Genomic DNA, 23271 nt, shown 5'->3' on the forward strand with positions numbered 1-23271 from the left:
ATATCATCGCAGACTTTCTATATATCTGATACAGAACCATGCCAAAGAGCTGTGTTTATTTCACTTAAACCTAATGCAGGAGTTTTTACATAGTACAGTCTCCTTACCAACTTCCACATTTCAGTGTGGTGTACAGCTAACATTCTTAAATGATCAAAAAGGACTTTGGCAGACTTTTCTTGAAAGACAAGCTAGCGAATTACCTTGCAAATTAGTATATTTTCTTATTTTACATGGATCTAGTCCTTGTAATATCTTCTATCTAATACTTTTTTTTTGCATATTGTCGTAAAAAAATTGTAATATGTCAATAGACTCCTGTCGAATACTGCAAATACTGCTACAATCCTACTCAAATAGAGGAGTTTATGTACGCCCCCTTGAACTTCTTCAGCTATTACTTCTTTTACATTCCTAGGGATGACTTTTTCTCTTGGAATCGGAGAACCATCTTTCATCTCATAGCATTGACCACTATTATCAACTGTATGTACGAATGTGTTCTGTTGAAAATAGCTTTCTTCATTAAAGAAAGGCTCCATAATAGAAGTGTGCTTCCATTCACCAGTGAACATTTTACAAAAGCTACTTCTATTAACCAGTTGTTTTCTTTTACTTTCCTCCTTCATAGACAGTATTGTTTTATTCAATGTTTTTATTCTCTTCAATATTAAAATTAATAATTTTATTTTTATTTTAAAAGCTGTATCTACTACACTTTCAATTTGTTGCTTTATCTTATAAGCTGCTGATCTTTTATATTTTTTACACTCTTTCAATATATTTTCTAGTATTCTGCTTGTATACATTCTCTTACTTATCTCTTTATGTTCTTTCAGCCTTTTTTCAACATGCATTGTTTTCCATTAAAATGATTTTCTTTTATCATCTCCTTTTTTCCTTTCCTTCTGATTTGTTGTTGAACTTTTCTTTTTCTTTTCAACATTTTTACTTTGCTTAACATTCCGTAAAAATCTTTTAACAAACTCTTTGGTTCTCTTATCAAAACTCTTTTTCTTAAGTCTAACATTTTGCAGTTCATCTACTTTCCTCTTTTCCCTTTCCTTTAAATAATACTGCTTTTTTTCTTGTCTTCTCGTTTGATGTTGTTTTGCCATTCTCAATGTTTTTTTTACCAATGAACGTAAATATCTGAAAAACAAAGACAAGTTTCAATAGTTTGTTAAATAATTTTATACTTGAAATATTTATATATTAATATTAATAACAATAAATAAACAAATACTTTCAATTACATTGCAAATGTCTCCATAACACGTAAATATTTAGAATAGTGTACTTTACACAATAGCAAACCTGTCACAAGAACATTCACTTTTAAACAGTAACATGAACCATATTGCTGTTTTGAATTTGGCTAGTCCCAAGATTCTCAGCAGTTGGTAAAAACTGAAGCTACAACAGAAAAGTGAGGTTTAAGACATGTTGACAAAAGAATTAGAAATTAGGTTACTTGCTATGAGTTTGTAGAAAGGCACACTTTAAGTAGGCCTTATACGTTTACGTGTCTGCTTAAAAAGAGAAATGCAGTCTGTCAAATTTATAACTCTATGTGCTCCTGTGCGTGAGGCATGTGTCTACTTCTACATCTAATTGTCTCATGTGTTAATCATCTGAAAATGGTATCTTGAAAACCTGGTTGGTTTGGCTACCGGTGGACAAATCTCTCAGTTCTGCTCTATCATTCGGTCGCACAGATGCTGATGTCGTCTGTTTATAGGTGTTATGGAGCCTCTGAAATAGCCTGTTCAATACTCAGGTGCCATGTTTTATGAGTTGATGAATACATAGGCTTTTTTCACACAAATTGAGAGTCTGTACGCTGTGAAACATAGGTATCCAAAATGCACAGACTGATGTATGTATGCTTTTAGAAATAGGGTGAGACTTATACCAGTGATATAGTTGAATACTTGTGTTTCAGAGCGCGTACTGTCTAAATTTGTTTAAAAAAGTGTATGTATTTCTTTCTGCTCATAAAACACGGCATCTGAGTATTGAACAAGCTATATGGGAGGCTCCACAATACCTTCCTTCAGAAGACATCACAAGCTCTGCTACCGAATGACAGAGCAGAACTAAGAGATTTGTCCACCAGTAGCCAAACTCACCAGGTTTTCAAGCTAACATCTTCTGATGCATGACACATCAGACAATCGATATAGAAGCAGACACATACATCATTCACAAGACCATGAAGTCCCTTAAACTTGAAAGACTGCACTTCCAATTTCAAGGAGACACCTAATTTTAGGCGGTTTACTTCAAGTGTACCTTTACACAGACTCATGGCAAGTTGCCTAATCACTAATCCTTTTGCCAACATTTCTTAAACCTCACTTTTCTCTTGCAGCTTCAGTCTTCAACAACTGTTCAGAATCTTGGGCCTAGCCAAATTTAAAACAGCAACCCTTCCCAAATGACTGTGATAAGTCTCACTATTTTTCTCAAAGCATGCATGCATGTGTCTGTACCTTTTACTAGTAGCATAATATATAAAAGAAACATACAAATAGATGTATACCTGTGTTGTTCCATCTAGCATCTTCAGATGCATAACACGTGTGAGAATACATGTACCCGTAGAGACATACCTCAGTCACAAGTCCTTTAATCTTGACAGACTGCACTTCCCATTTCATGGAGACACCTACATTTATGTGGCGTACTTTAATTGTACCTTTCCACAGACTCATACGAAATAGTTTATTTACTAATCCCTCTGCCAACACGTCTTAAACCTCACTTTTGTGCTACAGCTTCATTATTGAGCGACTACTCAGACTGTTGGGCATAGCCGAATATAAAGCAGCAACCCTTCCCATATTTCTGTTGTAACTCTCACCATATTCCTTAAAGCAAGTATGCTGTGTCTGTGCCTTTTGCTAGTGGAATCATATGTAAAAGAAACATACAAATAGATGTATACCTTTGTTTTGCCCCAGGATGGGCACCCCTAGACATTGCTGTAGCTGGCCCTGGGGGGTGGCGGTCCCCAGGGCCGCCTAGGGCTCCAGCAGCAGGCCGTGCAGCTCCCCTCTCAACAACTCCGAGGAGGTGGTGGTCCCTGGGGGTCTGCAACGGACTCCTGCATTTATATAATCTATGCCCAGGAGAGGTGGTGCTCCCTGGGGCTTCAGGGGGCCACATGTCCCTTGCATATTATAAACAAATCCCAGGGAGTTACCAATCCCCGAGGCTCCAGGGGCCTCTGTGGGCCCCCACACCGAATATTGACATTGCCCCCAGGACGAGGCCCACCCAGGCATATATTTTTAGTGAGATTCATGGACCCTACGGAAATCCTGCCAAAAATATATTTTAAAAATACTTTTTGGGGCCCTCGGGGTCCCTGTGGCACACCCTGAACAGGCCTAGGGGGTCAGGGGATTTCTACCCTTCCCCCTTTTCTTAATTTTTAAAAATGTTTTAACCTTTTTTCTTGTGACTCGGTTCAACCTATTCACAAGATGGCTGCCAACACATCCTGGTTTGAAGTGTTGCCAGCCAATCACAGTCAAGCTCATGGTCGGGAGGGTTCGCGGATCCACCGCGGGCACCAGATACTAATATTTTTTTATATATGAATTTCTCAGGAACTTCTGAACGAATTTACACCATTGAAAAAAAAAGGTCACCTTCTTAACAAAGAGCTACCTTTTTGCCAAATTTGGTGTTCAGGCTGTAGCATTGTCGAAAGTTTCCTATGAAATTAACATGGAGAAAAGGTGTTTGGGGACCCCCTTTTTTCTCGGCCTCTGCTTCATGAATCACCTTGAAACTTTCAAAACAGGAGCTCACCTGAGCTGGCCATTAGTTTTAAAAATCTTGCGAAGATCTGTCAAATGGCGCCAAAGATATTGGCAAAAGAAAAAACCCTTTTTGAATAGAAACCAAAGGTATAGTGATGTTCTAGTTAGGTGAATAAGTGAATATGTCAGTGCCGACATAAAAGTTTGCACTAAAAAATCCACAGTAATTCATCAGTTATATAACTTGTGTCCTCGCCATACACGATTCACAACCTAACATATTACATTACTTAAGACATTTTCTGTGACATAATTTCTGACTTCTCTGATGACACCTCAATTGACATCCATGATATGACTGAGGACATCACTTATGGGTGGGAGCAAACAACTTTGTCCTAGAGGTGGTCAAAGTAATTGAGCTTCCCCAGGGGATAGGCTCCCCGTGCCCCGTGATAGGCAGCATGCCCACCCTTTAATCTTCATTTTAGCCCCAGGAGATCGGGTTCCCGAGGCCCACAAAGGCTCAGGGAGGGGGGCAGGTCCCTCCCCTTACTAAATGTACTTGGCAACAGGGGCGTGGGGTCCCCTGGGCCCAAAAAGGCATTGAGGGAGGGGGACCCACTCACTCCCCTATCCCCAAAGATATCTAAGTAGGTAGGTAGATAGATAGATAGATAGATAGATAGATAGATAGATAGATAGATAGATAGATAGATAGATAGATAGATAGATAGATAGATAGATAGATAGATAGATAGATAGATAGATAGATAGATAGATAGATAGATAGATAGATAGATAGATAGATAGATAGATAGATAGATAGATAGATATTCATAAAAAACGCAGGTTAAAGTCGCTTTTTAGTTTATAGTTAGGTGCAACATAACCTTCAAACGAAAAAAAGCACGTGCCCTAAGGTAACTATAACTTGCGTCCCAAATATATTTAAAAAAGAATACATTTCCATACCTATTACCATTTTAATAAAGTAATAATTGTATAGTAAACAACAATGAAACCTACTACTTACCTATATCTAAGGCCCTAGTCCAAGACACAGCCAACATGTGGTAAAAATAGCATGGCTACCTTTTATTTCTGTACAGGAAGCCATTGGCCAAATATATACTGCCTTGTCATTGGCATGTACCAGGGTATACCACGAAGGTACCATGTATACCGTCACCCAAAATATATGGCTGATGGACATATTTATCACTGTATTGCGTTGCCTTTATGTCACACATGTTCTCACAAGGGCAGAGCAAAACGTAAGTTAGATTTACCAAGCAGTGCAAGGGCACTTTGTTAGGCCCAGCTTTGCTAGGTAAATCTGAACTAACGCAAGGCACTGCACATCACTGCCTTGTGTGACTTTGCCCTGGTAAGGCATTCCATGGATTGAGCATGGGCAGGAATTCATAATATCTTGATAGGTATGGTGCATTTCTGCTCTCTCCCTGTCACACAACACAGCACAGGAAGGTGTCTTCCTGAGTTGCATTGCGCGACATTTTAATAAATCTGCCCGATGTGTTTTGTCACTTATAACATTAACACTACTTAACCAATTTATATCTACTTTATTTATCTATTTATTTTTCCTATACAAACCAAAGTTAAACTACACAAACCTTGGTAGTTCCAAAGTAATAGTTATACATACATTTATAATATACAAATCACCTTCAAATCATTACAACTCATGCACCTCCATACACAGTGTAGTATACTTCTTAGCCACACTACATTAACTATAACTCACCACTCTGCCATGCACTTTCTTCTAACAAATCAAATCATGTGATTTGCAATGTGATCAGTGTTGTTATGATTTCTATGATTTCATATGGTATAAGTGATGTAATATGAAAGGCTATAAACAGTGCATAGAGAATTTGCGAGCTATAGTTAATGTAGTGTGGCTACAGAGTTCACTAAACTCTGAATGGATGTGCGTGAGTTATAATAATTTGAAGGATTTGTGTAGATTGGAAATCTGAGGTATAACTATAACTTTACAGTTTTCCTAACTATAACTAAGGGGGTAATTATGATTGCGGTTAATCCTCGACCGGCAGCGCGCCGGTGGCGGATTCCCCGCAATCGTGTGGCCAAATCCCACCAGCCAGATTGCTATGGCAGGCGGTGTGGGTGGCGAACGGAAAGTAACGATTGCTGCTGTCAGACCGCACGCATCAGCAGCACGCACCTAGCAGGCATGTTCACCATATTACGATGCTGCATCCCCACCAGCCTTTCTATGGCAGTGAAAAGGCCATGGAGAGGCTGGTGGATGTACTTTAGGGGCCCGTTGCAGGCCACCTTGTGCTGGGGGGGTTTGACTGTGCACTGGGGGGGCACCTATGGTACCCCCCTACATTTCCCTGCACCAGGTGGCAGGCACCGCAGGTTGCCTGCCAATATTTTGCGTCAATTTGTGTCGCCTTAGTAAATATACCCCTAAACGACAAGGGCGTTACTCTTAACAGAAATGTATAAGCTTGGGATAGGAGGATCATTTGCCTCTCCTATGGTACCTGAATTACTTTTTGTGCCCACTCCTAAATATTGAATATTGTATATGATTAATCTTATAAAAAATAATCCAGAGGCCCTTTGGTATTAGTCTGTTCAAATAATGAATACCAGCTCAGCAGATGTGGTCTTTTTTTTGGGGGGGGGGGTCAATAAAAGTTAGATGCAGCACAGACTGACAATGAGAAATCCAAAACATGACTCAGATCTCCCATTCCATGGGATTTATTGAAAGAAATAGCTAAGAGTAAATCTATGAATTAGATACTAGTGTCAATCTTCGTTAATTATAAACAGCTCTGGGTGCAAAGGAAATTGCCATCTGGCTAGGTATTAGCATACTTCGTCAAGTTCTAATACCTAAAAATGTAAATGGTTTGACTAGAGACAAAAGAGGGAAGCAACTACCCACTGCAAAGAGGAACAGGAAGGAAACATGCTCCCTAGTCATCGGTATAGCACACACAGCCTCTCAATAAAAGTTGTATGGATTCAAATGTTCACGTCTGCATGTGGCTCGCAGGTGCATTAAGTTGACATCATGGAAGAATCGATTCAACTAGATTGTTTCTCTGAAAACATACATAAATGAATCGCAGTTCCCAAGGATGTCTTAAATGTCTCTTTCAAAACAGAGCTCTTTTCCCACATTTATATTTAAATTCATGGGGGTGAATTCTGAAAAAATAAATAAAGAGACTCTTATCAAACATTGACTCCCATTTTTATCCCACCCATCGTTGTCAATCTTGGATGCATTCTGTTTGATTTGGTACGTTTTCAGTTATATTAGCCTCTAATTTTACAAGAAGGAGTTGCCAAGCATGTTAGCATGTCCCATAGCCACCTCCTAGGAACTATATGAAAAGATTATCTTCAGTGTTTTTATTTGAAAACAGATGCAATCATTGCTCTTTAGTCCTCATGTTACATTTTTAATTTCCCTTTAGTTGAAGTGATTTTCATTTTACTATTACTGGACATACATTGCTCAAATATATATGGCCATATTCACTAAAGTTCCATGCACCCAACGAAGCAAGGGAAGTTGCTGTGCTGCTTTGCATTAAACAAGGAAAGCAGAAAAAGGCCATATCCACTAAGAGATGGTGTACTTCTGCTCCCTCCTTGCGTTGGGCTATTGTGTGCTGCTATGCCCCAATTCACACACCCATGCGCCATGGTGAAAAGGTTCCAGCATTACAGGCAGGATGGTTTTTGTGCAAGAAGCTTTTCCTTCCTGCACAAAAACAATCCTAAGAGGCAATTTCCTCTTTGTATGTGTGATGAAGAATGCATCACTTATGGAACGAGGAAGAAACAAGGAGAAATTAAAACATTTTTCCTTTTTAGGCCATCCGCTGGAGGAGCTTCATTTTGGTGCAATCCCAGGTATACTGACTTTATTAGCTCTAGAGTCATGCCAAATTCTATGGGCAGATGCAGGGTAATGTCCAAGTTCCATGCAAAGAATGCCTACCACTTTGTAAGGCAATGCAGCACAGTCTGCTGCATTGTGTTACATTTCTTTACAAAATCATGCAAGGTGGCGCAAATCACGCCATGCATGACTTAGTAAATATCACTTGAGTGATCTTGCGTTGACCTGCGTGATGCAGGAACAACACAAGTACTTTGTAAATCTGGGCCATAATATTTTGAGGGCATAAGAGTTTCCATCATGTGCTGATCCCTCACCTGCACACACACACTCAATTGTTTCGTGCTGAGGGTGAGCCAGCAGAACATAGGCATGGGTTGTGTAAGGACTAACCACACAAATAGGTAATTTCCAAGAAGATGTATTCAAATAACAGAAGGCAGGTCCTGCAGGGCGGATGCCTGGAGCTTTCACTAACTTGAACACTCCAAACCTGGCGCTCTACAGCAAACCTACAACAAATAATATTAATTCCATATTAGAGCGCAAAGCATGCAAATTGATGCAGAGGAAGCAGTGGGAGGGGGGGGGGGTCATGTAATATCCCACACCAACCTTTACAATACCTAAGGAAGCATAAATTCTATAATGACAGGCCCTTAAGTCAATATCTTTTATGTTCCGAATAGCAATATCAAAGGTCCTCCAAAGGATCTTTGGGAGAGCTAAAAGGAACTAAGTAGAGAAATCTGATCACTATTCCCTCATGAGGACCTGTAATGAAGAAATAGCTATATCATAAAAATACACCACAAATTCATCAATAATATGGCAAATGATATCCTAAAAATAAGTCATGACTCAGGAAATAAAGACAAACACTATTCTTTCTAGGTACCTTTGGTATTATTTAGAGAAGAATATGAATGGTAATACGCAAATACAAATCAAAAGATTTTTTTGCTCATAGTATCACAGGTAAAACATCACAGTTATCACATGCAGAATAACTCAGAGATCCTCAAATTCAGGTGAGAAATAAGGGAGGAAGAGAGGGAACAAGGAAACATCAAGGGAATCACAGTTCAGTTACCTCTCGATAAATTAGAGAAAACTAATACACAGAGTGCAATTAGTCAAGAAAACTATCTCCTCTCGATTAATTAGAGAAAACTAATACACAGAGTTCAATTAGTCAAGAAAACTATCTCCACGGCCGTAGGAGAATAGTGTGGGCAGCATCACCAGCCGATGATATGCAAAGTCTCTAGGGAAAGAGTTCTCTGCAGTCAGGATTGCCAGCCAGACCAGGAATCAGCACAGCATAGCATGCAGCATACCACGGATGCAGGACAGGTCACCAGAATGTGAACGAGCTGATGATTTTCCCACCAGCGTCTTTATACTGACTTCGCAACTTTGTTACACTAAGTTAGAAACTCTCCTAAACCCCACAAGCCACACTCATTGGTCAGAACTAGGGGAGACGAACATCTCCTAACGATGACTTTACAAATTTCTCTAAACAATCTTTGTCTAAAATTGCATAACTTCCTAGAGAGTAAGCAGAAAACTACAATTACATATTTTGTAACTACGTAGCCACAGTTTCATTCTAAATCCACGCCTAAACAGGAAAGAGTCCTACTATTCTCAGCTCTCTAAGGATGTAAATGTTATTCTTTACAAGGACATCGGGAAACAATGTGAGTAGAAACAAAGGAGCACGGAAGCACATTCCCTAAGCAATACATTTGCTAAGGCCTACATAAATTAGCAAGGAAAACAGAGAGAATAGAAAAATCATTTTCTACATTTCTAGGCCTACACTACTTTCACGAAGGCTAAAGTGTTTGTGCTTGATATTCCGGCATTTCAGGAAACATACCAACATAAATTTTAGAGATGCAAATTAATAGTTTCTTCTCATTCTATTATTATTCATAACCCTATAAAGAAATCTTCATTCTACATGTGTTATTCTGACTCTATAAAAACACGTGCAGCTTTGCACATTTTCGGTCATACCTTCCAATTCTTCACATTTTAATAATTTTGGTTTTCACACACGTTAGTAATTTATTAAAACACACATGGGTGGATTTTCCTGAGCAGATTTTATTAGCAAAAATCATACTCCATCAAAATACACACATAACCCCCACCCACTACAATGAAAAACGAAATTAAGAAAGGAAGCTTAATCAAGAACCAAAAGGCTAATGAAATATATTGTCCTGGCAATAAGAAATCAAACATCGTGCGGAAATTGTAATCTAACTTAAACAATCATTAGCATAAATAGAACCGTGCTTAAGGCCTATGTATATTAACACTCTCACCACCGTTCTCCTCTACATTATAATCTTTGAGCCATGCTGGTGGAATTGTTTCCCTTTTGGCTGTTTCCCTTCAGCTCATTACTACCACCATTACTCGCCTCATTTGTATCCTTGCCACTCTCAGTTTCATTATTACATTCAACATCAACACCATTCTCTGTCACAATCCAAAATAATGCCAAAGTCGAAATCTCACAAATAGTGACATTAGAAAGTGACTGTTTTTTCTGTCTAAAGCTGCTGGTAGCCTTTAAAGAGTTAAATTCCCTACTGTCACCTGGCAACCAATCAGTGGCGGCTCCTCCGCTGAGGCAGAGGAGCATCACCCTACTGCACAAACGGAAAAATAAAATGATAATAACGTATTGTTATTTTCATTTTATTTTTCCTATTGAAGTCAGTGGCTCTCAGGCGGTGATGGCCAGAGCAGGGAGATGAGTGCTTTGCACTTCTTAAGTGCACATGACTGCTTGGCCGGCCCTCTGAGCGCTGAACAACGGTGCTCAGACCAATCACAACGCTGCATTCCAGTGTTGTGATTTGCTATGGACAGCCTGGGTTCTTCCTACTGCTTCCTGCTGCCGTTGGAGACAGGAAGAAGAGGACAGAGGAGAGGCGCCGGCCGGCCCAGATATGGGGTTTCTTTTCATTTCCTTGGGGAATTTCTCATATTCTTAGATGGGAAACGGCCTTTACAACACTGGCTGAGCCACACATATGCGTGGTTAAGGCAGACAGCGGTCTAGATAGGTGGGGTGAGGAATAGGAAGGATTGGGACAGGAAGCTCCAGATGCTGAAAGGTAAGTGGGGCTGGGGCCAAGTTTGGGTGGAATTTTTAGGGGTGGGGCTCAGTTTGAGGGCTCAGGGCGGTGGGTGTTGGGATCGTTTTTTTGGAAGGGGCACGGTTTTAGGGCTCTGGGCGGGGGATTGGGCTAGTTTTAACGTCTGGAGCAAGCTTAGGGCTCAGGGCGGGTTGGAGTTGCAGTTTTCCGGGGAGGGGGGGTCAGTATTAGGGCTCAGGGTGGGAGCTGCTGAGGCAGGGTTTTAGGCCTCAGAGCAGGGGAAGGGATAGTGTAAAGAGCAGTACGGGTCAGTTTTAGGGCACTCTAAGTAAGTAAGTATGTTTATTTCCATGATTAATGAAAACTGTTGCAACAACATACATGATCAGTAAAGAAAATTAAACAGTGGCCCATCAAAACTTGTTTCCCAAAATGCATTGCTTGCTAATAATAAAAGGTTAAATTGTTGTATTTATCAGCTGACAGTGTATGTAAAATTCCATACGTTTCCCCTGTGTGTAAAATTAGGAAATTCATCCAATTTGTTCAAATGTAGTAAAATTGAAATAGCTGTGTCAAGCGCCGACTAGCTGAGTTAGTACCTTGGCCTCTTATCTGTTGAATTCAACGACAATGTGCAAATTGCGCACTGATGTGCAAAGTAGGCAACAGTTAGATTTATAAGTAAAAATATGTCTATGCAAATTAGGCAGTTCATAAGCTAGTTGGGCTATGCTAAGAACTAAGCAACCTTTAGAGTGATAAATTACATTATAACCACACAATTTAAGCAGTTTAAATGCTAAATGGCCTGTATAAAAATTTGTAAATTACATTATGCCTAAGGTAAACTATTTCCTTTCCTCTAAAGATTTAAAACCAATACTTATCAGGGGGCTTCTGAATGTTTTTATTTTGATGTTACCCAACACAGATTCCACCGGGTGATCGCTGAGTCCTTAATATGTAGCTCTACTATTTAACTATGTTCGGCTATGTTCAGGAATCTTACCAGGTGGCAGCTTAATTGTATGTCCACGCCTGAAAAGCATGCTTTTACTGCCTTCCTTCATGTCCTATCCTTTTAAGGTTGAAGAGTGGTCTCAGTAGTAATCTGCGTTTGCTCAAAAGATCTTTATATATGCATAGCAAGTGAAAACTATCTTCTCTCTCCTCCTCACACAGTCGACAACCAGGTGGTGACGAGGGGCACTTCCATGGTCGTAGGTGGAATACTAAGGGTAAAATGCCTAGACGATACCATAGAAATTTCTCCTTAGAGGCTTAAGGGGCTTTGTGTCACTGTGTAAGAAATCATCCATGTGCCCCTGCTGCTAGTGTTGCTTTGTTCTCCAGCAAGAAGACTCTTTTGACATAAGTGTTAAAAAGTTTTTTAAAGTTGTGGTATGTCCCAGATGTCTCCCATAGGCCCCACAGGCCAAGTTGCTCTAGACAATCTTTCAGGTTGGCCCTTGCGTGGCCCTTCCTATAGTCTGTCTTAATTTACATTATTTAGCCCAATGCATTTCGGGATACTCTCCCTTCGTCAGGGACTAATGTTGACAACTGCAACAAAAAACAAATATAAACAGTCTTAATGAACCAAGTTGGTGCAAAACCTACGCAACATGTCAAATTTTTGTTATTGTCATTGCTCATAACTCCCATGGTGTTATAACTAATGAAGGGAGAGTATTTTCATAAATGTATATTTCACAGCTTGAAAAATACAACAAGTATATACAAAAAATGTAATTTAAGACAGACTATAGGAATGGTCTATGTATTTGTAAAGATAAGTTGTTTCTATCTCAAGGTTTGAAATTCAATAATTCAGAAGATATATAAAAATGACCGTGAGAATTCTTGAATATGATTGAGTATCTTTTATGATATCTTTTTTCTGCAGTGCCCCCCGGGGTCCAAAGAATCATTATTTTTTGCAGGAAATAGAGTTCAAGAGCAAGTGTATGTGTGACAACATACATACTTGGGGCTGCACGTAATATCTTAATGTTGAACAACAGGGCACATACACAGAGTGCACAATAATACACAGAGGTTCAGGCAAATATCTTCGCCAGGATCTTTGCATCTACAGTAATCATTGACAATGGTCTATATGACTTAAAGTCCATTGGGTCCCTCCCTTAGGTAAAACTACTGTGTACACCTTCTGTAGCGAGGCTGGCAGAATATCTGACCCCATTGTTTTTCTAGACATCGCTAACAAGGGGGCACTCTACTGGCAGTCCTTCTTCTCCGGTTGCCTTTCCCAAACTCATATTCTTAATTGCCCATTTAATATCAGCCTCATCTATTGGGGCATTTAAGAGCGCTTGCACATCCGCAACAACCCTGCCTCATCGCCCTGATGTGTGTATAGCGCTGTGTGAAATTCCACAAATCTCTGCTGAATATCCCCCTGTGCCGTGAGGACTTTTGCATCCTTGATGGCCACCATAGTATTACTTCCCTTCTCCTTGTTAATGATCCATGCCAAGAGGTGCCCTGTTTTGTCCCCCTGCTCATGTAGTTGTTCAGTGTACGTTCTGTAATCGTGTTTCCCAAGCATGCCCCTCACTTTAATTAATTCCTCCACTAAATGCAGGCATGTTTCCTATATCACTGCTGTATGCAGGGCCCACCTGTCTCCACTATGCTGTTCTCCAATTTAGTAATCGGAGTCCCCAGGGATTTCCACACCCCATAGGTCGCACTCATGCACCTGCCCCATTTGGTCCCTTTGAACGCTTCCCAAACTATGCCAGCTAAGAAAACCAGCCTTGTATTACCAGTGAAATATTCACTGATTGCTTCCTGGATATCTTCTCCAAACACCAAACAGCACTCAGGTCTGGGAATTCCACTGTGGGAGCAGTACCACCAGGCATTCCCTCAGCAGTTCCACTAGCAATGGGGCATGATCCAATACATGTATGGTCCAAATATTGGACTATTCCAAAATCCGCAACCTGTTCTTGGTGTACAAATGCATAATCAATTCTGGAGAATGTCACATGTGGTGGCGGATAAAAAGAGTAGCCCCTTGTCTGGCCATGTACGGCCCTCCAAAGTATTCAAACCCTCAATCAGTGCCTGGGAACACCTACTCAGTGGCCTGGTGCAGGCCCATGAAGTATCTAGTGTTCTGTCAAGAATACAATTGCAATCACCCATCCACAGACCACCATAGTGACATACGGTGTTTGCATGCACACTATCCCATCGAAGAAGTCTGGGGTACCTATATTTGGTGCAAAAGTGTTTAGGAGTACCGTGGGTTTCCCACCAATGTCCCCTACAACCTCTTCATAAAGTCCATCAGCATCTCTAAATGCTGCATCTACTTTGAGGGGGACACTTGCATCAACACAAATCAGAAACCTGCATGCACATCAAGGTGAAACTAGCGTACCGTAGTGTACCACTCAATCTGGCTTGGAGTTTCTTATGCCCCGAGGAGAGCAAGTGTGTTTCTTGTAACATCACAATGTGTGCCTGCTGTTTTCTAGCATAAGACCATATTCTCTAATGTTTGATAGAGCTTTGGATCCCCTTGCCGTTCCAAGATAATGTGATCACCTCCATCTGTATATTTGAGACTGACCCTGGGCTAGTATGTGTTGTTGACCCCTTAGTGTGCTGGACATGTGAGCTCCTCCCCGGAATAACAACTGTACCTCAACCACATCCCCAGCTCATGTGGCCAACCTCAACCTGGCCTCCATAATTGATGCAATCAGTGTTGTCCCTTCTCCCAACATGATGCACTTGTTAATGTCTGTCCTAGTGTGCAGTTTCAGTGGCTCCCAATAAGGGGCATCTCAGGGACCGCTAGCACTAACACTTATAGTCAGGATGATAAATTTCACAGTTAGTAACAAATACCTCTCTTACCAAGGCTGACATTGGAAGTATTCTCAGACCTTCTGGTAATCACCCCCCCCCCGCCCCTTCAGGTTACCACATCATATCATCGGTACAAGTTCACTCCAAAACTCACTAAATTCAAACAAATATGCAAGTGTCCCCGTCGTGCAATCTTTTCAGTTGCTTTCCACAAACTGCATATTATCCTCCGCATGATCAAAGAAGTGTTGCTTCCCCTATATGCCTATCTTGAGGCATGCTGAAGGCAACAACGCATTGGCTACACAACGATCCCTCAATTTCTTTTCACTTCCATGAATGTTTTTCTTTTCTTCTATATCACAATACTATGGTCAGGGTAGAAGGAGATTCCATTGCCATTATACTCCTCTGTATCTTGCTGGCGGGCAGCCATCAGAATTCACGGCTTTTCTTTGCACCTCTCAATTCTTGCCATATTCATTCTCAGTGGCACCCCCGGAGGTGGACTCTTGCCTGGTGTCCTGTGGGCTCTGTCCACCTCACCCTTCTGATCCACCCATGTGTAGTACGATGGTGGGCAAACAGTTCTCTAGATATTGCTCCAATGGGCAAGGTCTCAGTCCCTTACAGCAAACTCAGTATGTGCAAATTATTTCGTCTTGATCAGTCTTCCAGGTCCGCCAGTTTATTTTCATGCCACTGCAAGCACTTTTCCTGGTCCGATAGCTGACAGGAAAGGGACCCCACAATGATCAACTCTTGTGTCTAGCTCCTTCATGCGGTCCCTCATTTTGTCCATGTCCTGGCACACTAGCGCCACTGTGGTCGCCACCCCATCTATTTTTTTCATGATCTCTCTGTTACCCTCCAATATCAGTTGCTTTTGCTCTATGGTGGAGGGTGGAACTTTGTCTCTACCCGGGGGCACATCAGTGTGTGCCATGTCTGTGTCATCCTTCCGATCCCATTCTCGATCATATGCCTCTGTTTTGAGGTAGCCCCAGCCCTCTCTGTGGCTTGGCAGAATCTTAATCTCTATACTAACTCCCTGAGCCTTACTACACGTTCTCGCATCTTCCCAGATCCCAAATGAACTCAAAATTCTGCACTGCCCAAGTCCAAGTATGATTAGCGTTACATCAATGTAAGAAGGAGGGTCTCCTCTCACAGCCTCACTTTCTGTGCTGTGCTCTCACACACCTAATGCCCTGTGACGCTCCCTATCTGGCCTCACCCCTAGTCTCTGGTGGCTGATGTACCCCCACCGCACTTCCCTTGTAGAGCCTGTATGAGCTTCTGGCACACAGTGCAAGGATGCCTCACTTGCCCCACCACCCATCGGTGGGGGGCTTACCGTGGTGAGGGAGGAGTATCTTGACTGTGCCATAGTGGTCACACAGTTCCACAGGTCCACTGCAGGTTCTCACATGGCTCCCGAGTGCAGCATCAAGCCGCATGGCATGCGCTAGTCATGGTCCCTCCGGCCTCGCTTCGGTAAATATGGACCATTGCCCTTCATGTCCCACCAGGCCACAGCATCTTCTTGTCTGCATGCGGTGATCACCACCCCAATTAGCAGCCTTCACAGTGGGCACGGCTTTTTGATTTTGCTGCTCCTCGTGAGACGCCCTTCGATGAACTTCTGGGGGAGGCCACTTGCACCTCATCTAGTGACCTCACAGCCTCTCACAGCATGTTCAGCCACAGCACAGCTCCGAGAGGCCCTAAAGTCCATGTCATGGGACACACCCTCCACTAGCTCTCCGGTGCACCTTTTGCTCTCAATTAAGGCCCGGGGGGGGGGGGGGTTATGCACTGTGGGCTCCTCCTTCTCTCTATAAAATCTTCAAAATCTGAAGGTAAACTTTCCAATGGAGCAAACCTGGTCCCTGTACCTTTTAGCAGTAGCTGGCGATCAACCTTAACTTTTGACTTGGGACTTGGGGCCTGGTCTAGTGCAACCTAATAGCCACACTTGGTGCTTTGTGCTTTTAGGTGCTATTTTGATCTAAAATTCAAAAAATCATATCTCTATTTTCCTAAATCCGATTTTTGTGCTTTTGGTGCTTACTTGTTTATTAAGAGTTCTCCTAAGTTAAGCTCACATGCTCCATGCTACAGCTACCAAGGGCTGAGCTCAGGTATAAATAAATGAGACATAACTGGACCTACTACGGAATTGTGACATTATTCCTTGGTGAGGACTCACATCCCTTCCAACTAAGAATCCACATTCTTATTGTCACCTATTCAGCTTTGATGTTTGCAGTTGCCACCAGTCAGAAAGGAAGGAAACAAAACCTCTCATTTGTTCCACCAGTCTTTGGTGGTTACAAAACCAAACTCTTTAGTTAAGAATAAGTTGTGATTTTCTTTCTGTGTTGAGTTTTGTTCCAGAGAACTACAACAGTGCCACACAAGCGTAAGCCCATTTCTGATTGGTTCTCCATGGTTTCATCTCTAGCTGACATATGTTGGCAATGCTGACTTATGTCGCTATCTTTAAATCAGGTGGCTGTGTCACATTGCTGTTTAAATTCAATGTGTATTTGGCATTTGTAGCAATGTTTATTAATTCTCAGAGAGAGAATGAAGTAAAAGGTGAAATACCATCCAGAACTTCTATCAAAACCAGGCATTAATAGTCAGTACACACAGAAAAGATTGCTTTGGCTTGGAGACTCAATGTAAGACTGCCTTCTGGAGGATTCTACACAATAATAAAGATTACAATAATATTAGCCATGTATCAGAAACCCTTAAATATTGCATCAACCACTTTACCATAAAAAAGCAATAAACCACCTCAAATGTTTTTTTAAACAAAAAATTGTGATGATAATGAATATCAATGCTAATGTCCAGACTGATTGGGAGAGAAATTCAAAGAAGATTCACAGTTCACCCACCAAGATCCTGGGAGACCTCCAGTTGAGAGAACACAGGAGAGAAATTCATGAACAATCAATTCAGTGACTTTATTCGATCCAATTGAAAAACATAGATCATAAAAGTACAAAACAGGTTAAAAATAACAATACATAAAATCTTAGTGGAAAATACAAGATAAAAATGGCATTGAGGAGTCAGTATTAAGAGTACTTTGAGTCTAACATTATCCAAAAAATGAATGAATTAATTTATACCACAGGTAGATGGAATGAACGCCAAAAACTTCACTCAAGGTCCGCCCAGTAGCCAATTACCTACTTACTTATTTATAGGGCGATTAACATGTCTGAGTTAAGAATTCCTAACTACCAACATCCTCCCCAATAGTGTATAGAAACTAAGATGTCTAAAATGAATTCTACACAATGCAGCCTTCACATTTAAAAACCTGAAAAACAAGAACTAATTCATTTTTAAAAACATTTATATTTAAACGTTATGACAATTTCCAGCCTTAAATTTCCCTCTAATTAGATCCATAAAGTGCTCAGTGATAAGTTATGTAGGTCAGATAGCCTCCTAAAGCATCTGTGGCTTATAGGCTAAACACAGTTCTTCCTTATCATACAGGCCCAAATATGTTGATAAGAAAGCTATAGAATATAGCTAAAGAAAAACAAATGAATCAATCCTTGAGTTTTTTAAGAAAGTACAAAGCAGGGCGGCATTGAGTACAATTATAAAGTCGTAAAAGAGGTAAAATATATCTTGATCTTTGTTCCTTATAGTTGCCACAGAAGAAAAATGAGTGGAGGCAAGATTGCTCTGAAGTATTATTACATGGGCAAGTTGTCAGTTCGTTAAAAGCATACCTCTTCGCGGGAAAGGGATCTGAGGGAAGCCGCCTGGGAAAATCTGGCACAGACAGCAATTACTAAGAGCAGTAGGGAATTCTGTAAGGTGATAAATGCTCTCTTTTTTTAAAAAATAACACAGAGATTACACTAGATACTCATGTCAGCCAAGATGCCTGGGTTGGCCACTTTGAGCAGATTTTTGGGAAAACGGACGAATCCACGAAAGACCCAATCAGTGCAGTCCCAGCCCCAATGGAGTACTTGTTATTCAATCTTGAAGAAGTCAGAAATGGGCTGAGTAAGTGGAATAGCTAAAGCCCCAGGCCCAGATGGGATTCCCATTGATTTCTTCTTAGAGCACCAAGAACTGTGGGCCCCACTCCTAACTAATGTATTTAATGCCATATCCAAGTTGGGTCCCTTATTCTCCTGGAAAACTAGCATAATTGTTCCAATTTATTAAAAGGAAGACAAATCAAAACCCCAGAACTACAGATCCATCTCCCTTTTGGATAGTACCTCAAAATTGATCAGCCTAATTTTGCTAAATAGGCTGCAAGAGAGGGCTAGGGAGAAAGATATCCTGATTCCAGCCCACCATGGCTTCCAAAGGGGTAGAGGGACGATAGATCAGTGTCTAAACCTGAGCAGACTATTATTAAATATACCACAGCAAAGAGTGGTCAGACCTACTTACACTGGCGCTGCGGTCTTAATAGCTAGAACTGAGGTGGCCTTACAATGCTTTATAGTGGCCTATGTAAGATTTATGAAAACACTGGACTTTTGTATTAATAACAGGGATAGCACCCTCTAAAAGAATTCTATCTTTTTTTATAGGGACCTGAAAACTGGATGTTGTGGACACCTTTCCCTATTGAGGGGTATCATTTGATAAAAAACAATCCTGATCAAATATGGTGGAATACAGGGTCCTAGCAATGAAGAGAAGCATGGCAGCCATTTTTAGTTTAATCCAAAAATTGGTATCAAAACCAAAAAAGGTTTATATTGCTAAGACTTTCTCCACCACAACGTATGGAGCAGAGGTCTGGGAAATGGTGCAAATAGCCTCCTTTCAAAAATTAGAGGATGGTTTCTTTAAGGGGGTTGTTTTCCCTTCCTGGTTCTTGCCTTAATTATTTTTGCCATCTAGAACTTGGTTTACCATATGCGACTGATACCATAAGGCTTGCACCTATTCTGCTATGGCATTCAATATGGAGAAGGGACACGGTCAACCTAACTCAAATTATAATAAAAAACTGCTTGTCATTGGATAATGTACATAAAATCACATGGTTGCAAAATGTAAAAAACCTTAGATCCTGCATAAAATTCCCAAAAATGAGATTAAAAGCATTATTTTTATCCAAAGCAGATTCTGTAAGAAAGAAAAAATATTATGCGAAATCCTTTGTAATGTTATGCCAAATGACCCCGCCTCTAACGGAGGGAGAGTACTCGTATTCAGAAAAGGTAAGGAACCCTCAGCATAGATTCATTCTATTGAGGCTCCGAATGAACCTAATCCCTTTGATGTTGGTTTTCCTGCATGAACAATCACTCACAGTAATATGGGCCTGATTCACATAGCCTTTGGTGCGCCGAAGTCAGACCTGTGAGCAAAAAAGAGGGAATCAATGACTGCAATGAATTCATATAAAGTAATGTTGCTGTTGCAAATTATTTTACTCTTGTATGTTACCCCACAATCTCATAGTAATACACTGGTGCTGCCACAAGGGGTATTCTAATAGGTGGACAGCATTGAAATCAGACTACATGAACAATCGTGTTAATGGGGTTTCATACACTCCTCTCTGGCCCATTCGCACCTAGGAAATGTTCGGAAATATACTTGTGTCAAGGACATGAATAAAACCCTATCCATGGTGGGAAAGGGAACAGGACACCCTCAAATTTTGGGGAAAAAAAGCAATTTTGTGCCACTTGAAAAATATGTTAGCTTTACACCAGGCATATTTTGCACCATGTACTATTTCGGCTTCAGCAATGCAGAAGTCAAAGGTACATACTATAAATAGTATTTTACCTTTATTTTGCAGACTCTGCATCAGAAGTCATTACATTGAGGTTGATAAGAAGCCTTTGCATCGCAGGTGAATTTTCCGGTTTTGATTCGTAGGTTTTTACTTTTTTGGTAAAAGACTTGTTAAGTATTTTAAGTTTAACAATATGTGTGTATGTGGGTGTGTGTGTGTGTGTGTGTGTGCACACATTGTTAAGGTACCCTTTTTTGTAATGGTACTTTATAATTCAATGTAAGTTAAAAATAAATAAGTGTTATTGTGCAAATAATTTTATTTAGAATAGTTAATTTTAAGGTATTACATTTATGAAGAAAAAACAATGAAAACATGATAAAACTATTTACCTTGCGCTCGCTGCATCGTCGAGTTTGCAATGCAGCGAGTGCAAGGTAAATAGTTTTATTTATTTATTTACTTACTTTACTCCTGCCTGTCGTATGACCAACTCCACTACTCTCCCGCCCCACCGCCCCGCAGCACTCCCTCTGGTGATGGGTAGCGCTTATATGCAGTAAAGTGTTTACATGGTTCAGCAGTAGTTAGTGTTTAGCAGTATTAAGGAGATTTAGGGTTCAGTGATGCGTAGATTTCGGGGCTAATATGGAGTATTTAGGGCTCAGGAATGAGTTGTTTATAGGAGAATTAAGTATTTTCTAGGAATCAAGGTAAAATAATGTATAGGGTCGTATTGAGATTTTAGGGGCAAGTGACGGGTGATGTATAGGTGTAGTAAGGAGTTTTTAGGGTGCAGGACTGGGTAGAGTATAGGGGTAGTAATGAGTTGTTAGGGGTCAGGGATGGGGAGTGTTTAAGGGTAGTAAAAATGTTCTAGGGTGCAGGCTGGATAGAGTATATGGGTAGTAAGGAACTTTCAGAGTTCACTGATGGATAGTGTTCAGAGGTAGTGAGGAGATTTTGGGGCTCAGGAATTGGTGGTGTTTTGGGGTAGAAAGTAGTTTTAGGGTTCAGTAACGGCTGGTCTATAGGGGTAATAATAATTGTTTTGTCAGGGTTCAAGGCTGGGTAGTCTTTATGGGTATTAAGGGGCATATTCACAAGAATCTATCGCCGAGTTAACGGCACTTTATTGCAGCCAAAGTTGCGATAAACTTATCGCCCCAATCACAAGCTGGTGTTAACATCCCACAGCACCAGTTTACCCACGATAGCAGTCGCAAAAAACATCGCCACAGATGACCCCCGCAGCTATTGTTAATGTGATGCATAGAAGGCGTTCCTGTGCCAAAAGCCGCGACAACACCACTCCACAAAATTCACAATGACCAGCCAGAACTGCGAAAAGATCACAAAACAGGCGATAAGGTGCATTAGCAGCAGGAAAATAACACTTGATCTGACCTGGTGCAAAGTCGGACCACAGCCTGCACCACAAAATGGAGCACAGCCCAGAGCCACACCTGAAGAACAAAAGATGCACCCGGGCAACTGACATGCAGCCCAGAGACCCGAACGGGCAACAACACTGGCCGCCACCACCCCAGGACCCCCCTCCCCGGCACCCCCCCAGACCATAGACATGCCACATCAGCTACACCTAAACATGTACAAAATAATCCGCATGATGTCGCACAATCACAACTGGTGATATGCATGTGTCGTCACAAAAATGAGCATCACACATTTACTTTCGAAGCAACAAATGAAACTTTATTAAAATGAACACTGAAATGTAATGAAGACACATGGCAGCTCCCCTCGGGACAGTCCGTAGGTTACAGCCTGCAAGATAAAAATCATGATGAGAGAGAAGAAGAGAGGGAGAGAGAGATTTAAGAAGAGAAGGGGAGAAAGAGAGACAGAAGAAGAGAGGGGGAGAGAGAGAGAGAGAGAAGAAGAGAGAGAGAGAGAGAGAGAGCGAGAGAAGATGAGAGAGGGAGAGAGAGGGAGAGTGCCACTCCTGCGCTCCCAGGCCTCACTGCCACACTGCTCACCTGCTGCCACCGGTGTGTCTCTAACCACTTGCCGGTATGTATAGCAGTTCACCTGGTCACACATCTGAGACAGACCCGTCATCTGAAACAGAGTCCAGATACATGATTGGCACAGTACACACAATTGCACAAGACAACATCGCCTGTCCGCCCATGCACACCCAGGCAGAGGCACCCCAGCCCCTCCCACCTCCCATCGGAGCATGTCCACCCTTGCACACCCAGGCCTCACTGCTCACTCCCCACCACTGGTGTGCAGACAGGAGGTCCCACCACATGCTGCTGTAAGCCACAAGCCCAGGGCCCGTGGACATGGCACCCTCCACATCATTCAGCCCCGCTCCGCAGGCCACCAGGTCTCACGTTTGGTGCTGGGTCTTGATTACTCCATGGCAGAGGGCCTACCAGTGCACCCGGCCACATCGCAGGCCGCAGGTGCCACTAACTCTGGGATCCCAGAAGCGACGTCACATGGCGGTAGGCCTGCACTGCCCGCTGGCTCTGGCCTACACTGCGGTCAAGCAGGGCACACAAAACCTGAACTGTCCAGACCGCCGGGACAGGGCATCATCACAGGCTGCACACCCGATCAGCAGCTTAAGGTGCCCCTACCTCAGTGCACCCAAAGTCAGTGTCCCGTGGTGGGGATTCTGTGCCAGCCACAATGCTCCGGGTGCCACTAACCCTGTGCAACCCCAGTCAGTGCCACGTAGTGGAAGGCCTGTGACGGCCGCAAGGCCTCAAGTGCCACTAACCCTGTGCGCAACAACTCATGGGCCCTTTATAATTGAGAACCGTGGAGCGTCCGTCATCCAGTCACCACCGGCAGAGGGAAATG

The sequence above is a fragment of the Triturus cristatus genome, chromosome 5_1 (genome assembly GCF_964204655.1).
Source record: "Triturus cristatus chromosome 5_1, aTriCri1.1, whole genome shotgun sequence".
Classification (NCBI taxonomy): Eukaryota; Metazoa; Chordata; class Amphibia; order Caudata; family Salamandridae; genus Triturus; species Triturus cristatus.